This window comes from Colossoma macropomum, unplaced genomic scaffold, assembly GCF_904425465.1.
Source record: "Colossoma macropomum unplaced genomic scaffold, Colossoma_macropomum, whole genome shotgun sequence".
NCBI classification, from domain to species: Eukaryota; Metazoa; Chordata; class Actinopteri; order Characiformes; family Serrasalmidae; genus Colossoma; species Colossoma macropomum.
Window position 1 is genome coordinate 629522 of NW_023494875.1, and position 8814 is coordinate 638335.

Sequence of the window (8814 nt, forward strand, 5' to 3'; positions counted from 1 at the left end):
TCAGCCAAATGACCTGCATTTTTATCTGTATCAGTGAAAATCTTACTTATATCTCACCAAATTGCTGACTTTTTGGACGCAGCTTCCTTGTTGAACTATACAACAGAAATACAGAAAATGTAAATACAATAACTGGTAAATTTGAGCACAAAACATCTTCATAGAGAATCAAGAATTACGAGTAGCTCCACTCCCAGTGCTACAGTATCTAAATCGTTTAAGACTGTGGTTTCTGCTGTTTTTTTAAAGTGTAAAAATGTTGGTAAGTGAGGACTGACAGCCATATCTGTTAGTAAAGCTCTGATTAACTAAAATTTTGAAGTGTAACATTGAAATCTGAAAAATAGTTCAAAATGAAATTGGCTGATATTATCAGTTATCAGAATTTTTAGCTTTTAAAAATCAATATTGGCCACAAAATATTGGTCTAGCTCTACTCCTGACCAGTGGTTGTTCCCTCAACCCCTGCATAGCTTAATTTTTCTGCTTTAACACACGCAGTTAAGCTAAAGAAAGCATATTAAGCCTTAGAAGTCACGTCATTTTCACTTGTAAAAAATCATTATAAGTCAAAAGTGTGGATTCTAAACTTGAAGTGAATACTGCATTTCTGCTTGTAAGTTATGGAGAGGAATAATTGAAAAGCAGTCACTACAATGCAAAAACCTGAAATGCAACGCACACAACATTACTTTTCCGTAGTAAGACGCAGAATATGTGCCAAAATGAAAAACAACAAAACAAAACCGCTGTTACGTTGTTTTACATTAAGATTCGCATTTAAAGCATAAAATGCTGAATTTGTAAAGAATGACATTTTATTCCAGTGTATACAAGTTATATTGTGGAATAACAATAAATGGCTCTTGACTTGAGAATTTTACATAATCCACCTTCTAATGTACTGAAGGCACGGCCATATTGCTTTCCACCGTGCAGTACTGTAAACAGATTTGCCTTATTGAAATGCAATGAAATTTATTTAATATTGTTTGAATTACTGCACTGTGTAATTCAATATAGCTGTGCCTTCATTACATTTTAAGGAGGATTGTATTCAAATCCAATTCAGCACACACACACACACACACACACACACACACACACACACACATTTTCTAAACTGCTTGTCCTTTAGGGTCGCCGGGACTAATTCAGCATTTGTTTTTAAAATGCAAATCGTCATATTGTTTTTCAGTAAAGAGCTAATGTGACGTAAGAACAATGTAACAGAGGTTTTGTTTTTCATTTTGACACCTATTCTGCATGTCATTGTGAAAATGTAATGCCAGGTGTGCATTGCATTCCATGTTTCTCCACTGTAGTGTTTATTTTCAGTTTTGGCTTGAATTGCTCTCCATAGTAAGTTGCAGATGAGACATTTTGTTAGGATTTGAATTGTATGACTAAAATCGAATTGCATAACTGTAATTAGGTAATTACATAATTGCATATAAATACCTAAGTAAAATGAAAATTAGAAGTTGGCGTCTAAGGGTTAATTAGCTGTGGTGCTGAGTCAGGTGTGTGGGAGCTGGAAAGCGTTGAAATTTGTAGGACAATGGAATTTTTTCCCACCTTCTTTTAAAAAGTCAGCGGTAAAGATACCACATGAGAATACCCACCTGGCAGAAAGTGATAACTGAGTCACTCCATGAAAAGAGTGCCAGTCAACATTGCACAACATTTAAGGGCGTGTGTAAGAGACAAAAACCTGCTAAGAAGTTTCTCAAGCCTGTATGAGCTCAAAAGCTCATCATTAACATACTGTGTGGACATTTTTATAGCAAGTGAAGAAGGAATGGAAGTGAATATGGAAAAGGAATTATATACATAATTTAAAAAGATGGTTCTATAAAGGTTGTTTAGGAAATGGTTCTATATAGAACTATAAATACTTAAAGAACCCTTTGCATGATTAAATGGTTCTTTGCATTGTAAAAAGGTTCTTCAGACTGATGGAGAACGTGCTGTAGATAGTCCCATGTAAAACCTTTTTGAAAAGTGTTCTATATAACACCAGGTTCTACATAGAACTGTCTACAGTTTACACTTTACTTGAACCCCGCTACATGCCATGGCAGATGACTTTGTTTGACAGATGTTATTTAGCAACATGAGTGTCATGTTTCCACTGCTGCTCATGACAGCTTAATGTACTCTAGTTAGCCGTCATGTCATCAGACATTGTAAAATTGGTCTTAAAATTAGTGTTAATACTAACATGATGTTAAATTACTGGACATAATTAGTCTTGAGAGCTCATGACAGCATATGACCAGACATGTGTATGTCATGGTTATGTCAGTGTTATGCAGCAGAGCTACACTTTAGTAGTAAAATGTTACCAAATGTTCTACTGTAACAAATTATATGATAAAAAAAAAGCTGTAAATTTGGCCTTTAATTAGCATTGATCATTAGTTGTTTTCTCCATTCTTGACAGAGTCTGTTAAGTATGTAAGTAAGTCTGTTGTCAGTATTTCTACCTGGTCACACAAAATATATAGAGAAAATATTTTTTGTGCAATGTTCACAAAAAGGTCATGTAATTAACTGTCGTTAGAAGATCGAACTTTCATAAGGTCATGTCCTTAATTAATGCAAGGGAAGTTTATTATTTTGCAGTCTAAATGTGGGAGCAGCAGTGCATCCTTGGCCAGTGGGGGGGTTAGGTGTCTGGACCAGTCAGTTCTGGGATTTGAACCTGCAACCTTCTGGTTACTAGATCACCTTTCCTACCGATAGGCTTTGTCACAACTTCAGCATAATAGGTGTGTAGGTTTCAGTCTTCTTTGGCACAATGAAATGGAAATTTCACAGTGTGGGTTACTGAGGTGGGAAGACTTTTCCAGAGTGAACAATGAGTTTGATCCCCAGTGATGCTACAACCTTCTGTGGCTGGAAGTCGGAAGAGATTTTATTTATTTATTTGCTTTTTTCCCTACCTTGGGTGGGTGGGATTGCCCTCCCTCTCCACCCATCACTTAGCACAGTGCTAGCCAGCGTAGACATCTGTTAGCTGACATGCCAGAATTTGCAGTTAGTGTTCTCCAAGCACGTTGAGCTGTCCACTCACTCTGCATTAGTGGCAGTTTGAAAAGTTGCGGTGGTGATTCACATGTCTTGGAGGAAGCTTGCGCTAGCCTTCACCCTCCTAGCGCTGGTAGTATTGTCTCACCTAGCTAACAGGTGGAATTGGGCATGAACAAATGGGAGGAAATTACCAAAAAAAAGGAAAACAGTTGGTAAGAGAAATATATAATTGAACTGAAAAACTGATTCCTTGACATAAAAAAGGACTCAATGGCACAATGGAACGAATCAACTATTCTGGCTCAGTGTTGTTTATGTGCTCTGGCCTGGAATGCTTTTGTGTTGAAACTATCACTGTCCAACTTGATCTAAAGTAGCAAATCATTTGAAACTGCTATTCAACTTCAAAGCAGTTTTTCATGGCTCGCTGGGCGCATGGTCTGCTCTTACACAACAGCTGTTTGCGAATGCACTGATGTCTTTGGCTTTCAGATCAGCTGAGTTCCTGTTTGTGAGCTTTTCTGAAAGGCCATCAGCAGTTCTTTTCAGTGCTGGCAGCAGAGAGGCCACAGTCATCACATTGCAGGGGCAGTATGATTCAGTGTCGCTCTCCCAGCTGGCCCAGCCCAATGAGCACGAACAGCACTGGCGCCAGTGACAACTTGCCCCATGCAGCCACAGCTCTCGAGCTGTCTGACTTCACTGACAGCGTCGGAGAGTAATTCATTCGGCTCTTGTGCAGCACAAAGACGAACAGAAGCTGAGGAAAGACATAAAGCCCCTCTTTCATCTCAGAAGAGGAGCTAGGCCTCCTGGGTATTGAAGTCCAGGGGGCTTCAACATCTGACAGTGGGGCCATTGTCTGCATATGTTGCTTAACACAGCTAGACATCATTATCTGACCGCACATAACTTATTCTGAATATCAAATCTCCAGGCTCTGAAATCTATCCCTTCCTCTGTGTGGAATGGCAGCATTGTAGTGACTCACCAAGCTAATTCTGCTGAATAATAGCACTGAGAATGCTTTCACATACCTCACATGTGCTGACTTTCCTCATTAAGTACGCTCTCACAAGACCAGGAATCTCACATGGCCCGCATTGACTGTTCCCTCAACGTTACTTATTATATCTTTTCTTGTGATATGAATATATTTATGCCCTTCCTTTTGTGTTCTATCCTTTTCATTTCCTTCAGAGGAAGTGTTTTCATTCCCCTTTTCACCTTTTGCACTCACTAAATTCCCAGAAGCTCAAGGTTTTATTTTTGTTTGTGTGCTTGGTAGGTTCAGGTTCATGACTACCACTTCTGGATCAGTTCTGTTGTTTGAAGCTATGAAAGTAATATTGATATGTACAGAGGGAATCTGAAACTAGAACAGAACTCCAGGTTCTTTCACAGTATGAGGGGCCGTTTTAATCTTCTTCTCAGATGATTTCTTCAACAGCTGGTCTGCTGACCTGTCAGCGCAGTGGTGTCATGTGATTCTGGTTTGAGAGTGAGCTTTCATGATGGATGTTCACTCCGCTGCCCTTAAAAAGACAGACATGGGGATTCGCTTAAACCTCAGCATAAAGTAAAGGCACTTTGCCCTCTGTATGATTTGAAGCAAGTAAAACAGTGCAAGTTAGTGGGGCTCTAGTACCTGATTTGGGGAAATACAGTGACATCATTGGTTTTATGTTTCAAGTGTTGTTTTGCGAATGCACTGATTTGCTAAACTAAGTATTATTCTGTTGAAATTGAAAGAAGTAGCATCTCTGAGTCAGGAGAAAAAACTTGCTAAAATATGGTGTCTGTGCTTTGCTGTGAGTCACCCTCTAAAGCCTGAAATAATAGTTTAAAAGAGTTGCCGAGTTGGATTTGTGGGAGTTTTTTGGACCAAGTAATGTGTCTTTATTTATGAACATCACAGACACAGAAGCTCCATCTCAACGTTTAGGTCTCAAAGGCAAAATCAACATTATACATTTTACTGAAGGCGCTCCCGATCATCAGATTCATCCAGCTGGGGAAGGGGTCTGAAGCACAACCCACATTACGAAGTGTTCTTCCATAAGTTGTGATTAATTAATTTTCACCAAAAACATATTTTGAAAAAATATATAAAATAGTGCCATAACTTTTGCACAAGCCACATTTTATGTTTCAATACATATAATTCAGCAAATAAATAGTAACATCTATCAATGTTTAACTTTTTTTCACTCAGAAAGCAACAAAATTTAATCAGGGGCACCAAAACTTTTGCATATGACTGTATCTACGAAGCATCTAAAGTGTACTATTCAAATCAAAGACTTTTGACTGTGATGCCAAGTGTGCTATGACAGTGCTTAGACCTCTGAAGTCGTGTCTTCACTCTGGTGTGTGTCATGCCTGTATAAGGAACTCCATGTCTAAGCTGGTTTTCTCTATGGGGAAAAATTAATGTTGTTTTTCGAAAAATTGCCTGTCATGCCTTGCGCCCAACAAAACAGTCCAAAGCTGATATGTTTTGCTGTACGAGCATCCTTTTTCTAAATTTCGGCAGATCCTCTGAAGTACGAAGATGTAAGGGACCTGAAATATGACTATAGCTATGCGAGCTAACACTACTGTGCCCTGAATAGACTGACAATGTCACTGAAACACCCCACACAAACCAGCAAGCTTTTGCAAAGAATTAAAAATGGAATAAAAGCACTTTTGTGTGCAGTCTCTATACTTCAGATGAGTGAAACAGAATCACTGCAGGGTGAGTGAGATGTAAGACAGACTTCGCCCACACACTTAACAAATGTGTTCTAGGTAAAAAAGGAAAAGGCTGCACTGATGATGGAGAAATATATAAGAGCATATTATAAATTGAATGAACGTCATGATATTTCCCATATATATCTCATTATCATTAGGCTAGACTAATAGATTAGATTAGACTAAGCAGAAGTACTCTGTCTATATTTCTAGCTGAGTTAAAGTATAAAAGTACTTGCTTTTGAGTGTACTTAAGTATCAGCAGTTAGAGTATTGTGAACTGTGTGGCTGCATGAAAAGTTAGCTGTCCAAGCAAATACTTTTGTACTTTAATTTAAGTACAGCATTTTTCTGTGAAAGACTGTTTCACAACTAATTTTAGTGCACAATTTCTGTATATTTGCTGAATTTAACATAGTGAAAAACATTTTTGCGCAGGCTGCATTTCTTTCCCACCAATATGTTAAGTTCAGCAAATAAACAGCAATTGTGCATTAAAAAGAAATGTGTGTTAACTTATTTACACTTAGAAAATCAAAACATATCTTCTGAACACCAGGGATGTTCAGACTTTTGCATACGACTGTATAGATGACGTGTCAGGCTTCAGTCCTGGCGGGCCAAAACACTGCAGACTTCAGCACATTGCCTCATTAAACACACCTGATTCAGCTCATCAGCTCATTAGCAAGGCCTTCATTAACTGAATTCAGAGTGTTTGATGAGGGTAAATGTTAATCTCCGCAGGACTTTGGCCCGGAAGGTCCTTAGTTCGACTTGCCTGGTATACATAGAATACTTGTACTTTCAAAGTGCAGAAGTTTTGTACTTTGTCCCCTTTGTGCACAACACAAGCGCAACACAGTGTTAGCCTGTTTCAGAAGTGGAAAATAACTGTGTTGTGTTACCATACTTACGCAATATTTTGAAAGATTTGCACTTTACTCAAGTATTATTGAAACTGTTGAAATTCTTAAATTCTTGATCTCCAATTACAAAAATAAAGTTTTTACTCCTTTAAATTTCTTTTAGACCTTCAAAAGTACTTACAAATCTCAAAGGCCAGGAAATTGTCATATTTTTCTTGCCTAACAGTTTACATACATTTTAAATTACTTTTATTAAAACACTGTAAAATAAAACTGTGCAAAACTTTGCTAATAATGGGTTTTGGTCTCACACAATGCTATTAAAACATTTCCTTTTTCACTTTTCACTCAAGCACATTTTTAGCTCCACACGCTTGAGTAAGACTTGACACAGTGCTGCATACTTTCACAACTATATTTTCTCTGTACTTTTTCAACCCCTGGCCTTTTTACGTAAACAGTTGATAGCGTGGGAAATTAGAGCCTTCAGTTGTTTACCATTCTGTAGTTTTAGAAAGGCACTGAGCTGTCAATATACAGTGTCCAGGTCCTGGAGGTCACTACTAAAGCTCACTTTCCACAGCTGCCACCGGTTCATATGACTGCTCTTCTGATTAAGCAGCGCTGATTGAGTACCGCAGCCATGACATTAGAGGTTTCAGTCTATTCAAAAACACATGAATCCGTCACAGTGTTACAGGCTTTAGCTTATGTGGAAAACAGATTAACCTGCGCTGCACCGATGCAGTCATCAAAATCACAAGCGTGTTTGGTGTCTAGACTCGGTGCTGCACTGTTTGTTTTGGTTGGGAGGGACACAACATTAGCTAATCCTTTTCTCTGCTCCACTGGCAGTCTGCTCTCGTTCCCTCTCTCGTTTCACAGCAGTAGCATTATCTTCCATTAATACTGCCTCGGCCAGCATATAGATAACACCAGAGTCAGAACAGCATAGAGAGAGGAAAACAAGTGTGGGATGGAATAGAGGCAAGAAAAGAGTGTACACTACAGTTCAAACGATTCAAATCAATATTTTTTGTGATATAAAACCAAAAATAGTGCTGGATAAATGAATAAAATGATTGATATACTAGTCCCCTGCAACTTTGCAGTTTTTTATAATTACAAATATAATATAATTATAATTACATTTGTAGGAAATTGAAAAAAAGATGTTTAAGATGTGTCTTGAATCAGTACCGGCTGAAATAAAATTAACTTCCATAATATCTTGTATTTCAAAGTGACAGTCACACCTCAAGGCAGATAACTTGACAAAACTCCCAGTAAAAACATGATTACAGTGTATTATTTGTCCTTGTATAGCTTATTTTTGTTGTTAAAATACATTAATCTTTGAATACAGCATCTACAAGTATGTTTTATTGTCTATTCAGTTGCCAATTTATATAAAATAACAGTAATATTCCATATTTTTGAGCAGTAGTGTACAGTAGTGTTATTTTACAGTCAATACAGGCATTTTATAACAAAAAATTGCACAGAAGCCACAACAAGTTATAATAGCAAACTTTTCAGTATTTATTGTGTCCACTCTACTGTTTTACAGCCTCCATTTTTTTTTCAGGAGACTTACCTTAAGTTTTTCAAAGAAAAACATGCATAGATATGTTTCCACACCTTCAAAGTTCAGTCTTAGAAGTTGGTTTAGCACTTTCTGCTTCTCACTATCCAGTTAATCCCAAACACATTCAGTGATGTTGAGGTTTGGACTCTGGGCTGGTCAGTCCATTGTTTCAGACTCATAGTGTTGAGTTGTGCTCTCACAATGGAAGGATGGACAGAAACACCTGTGGACTTTTTCAGATCTGAAGCAAGAGTGGAGCTTGATTTTCTCCACTTTCTCAAAGATGTTAGGAGTCCCATTTTCTCTGTATCTTATAAACATTTTTGAACTCCAGTTTTTGGAAACTCTTCTATTTTTCCTCTGACTTTCCTCTTCCTTATGCATGTGGGTTTTCCTGTATCTGATCTCCTCAGAAATATCTCCTGAAAAAATAAATAATTTGTTCTCTATGATCATTTTGACTGGAAATGAAAGGTGGCCTTTGACTTTTGTGCAGTTTTGTGCTAATGGTACACAACAAACATTGTGCAGGCCGCATACATTATACATTCATGACTGTCATTACAAAACCTATGAAAATCC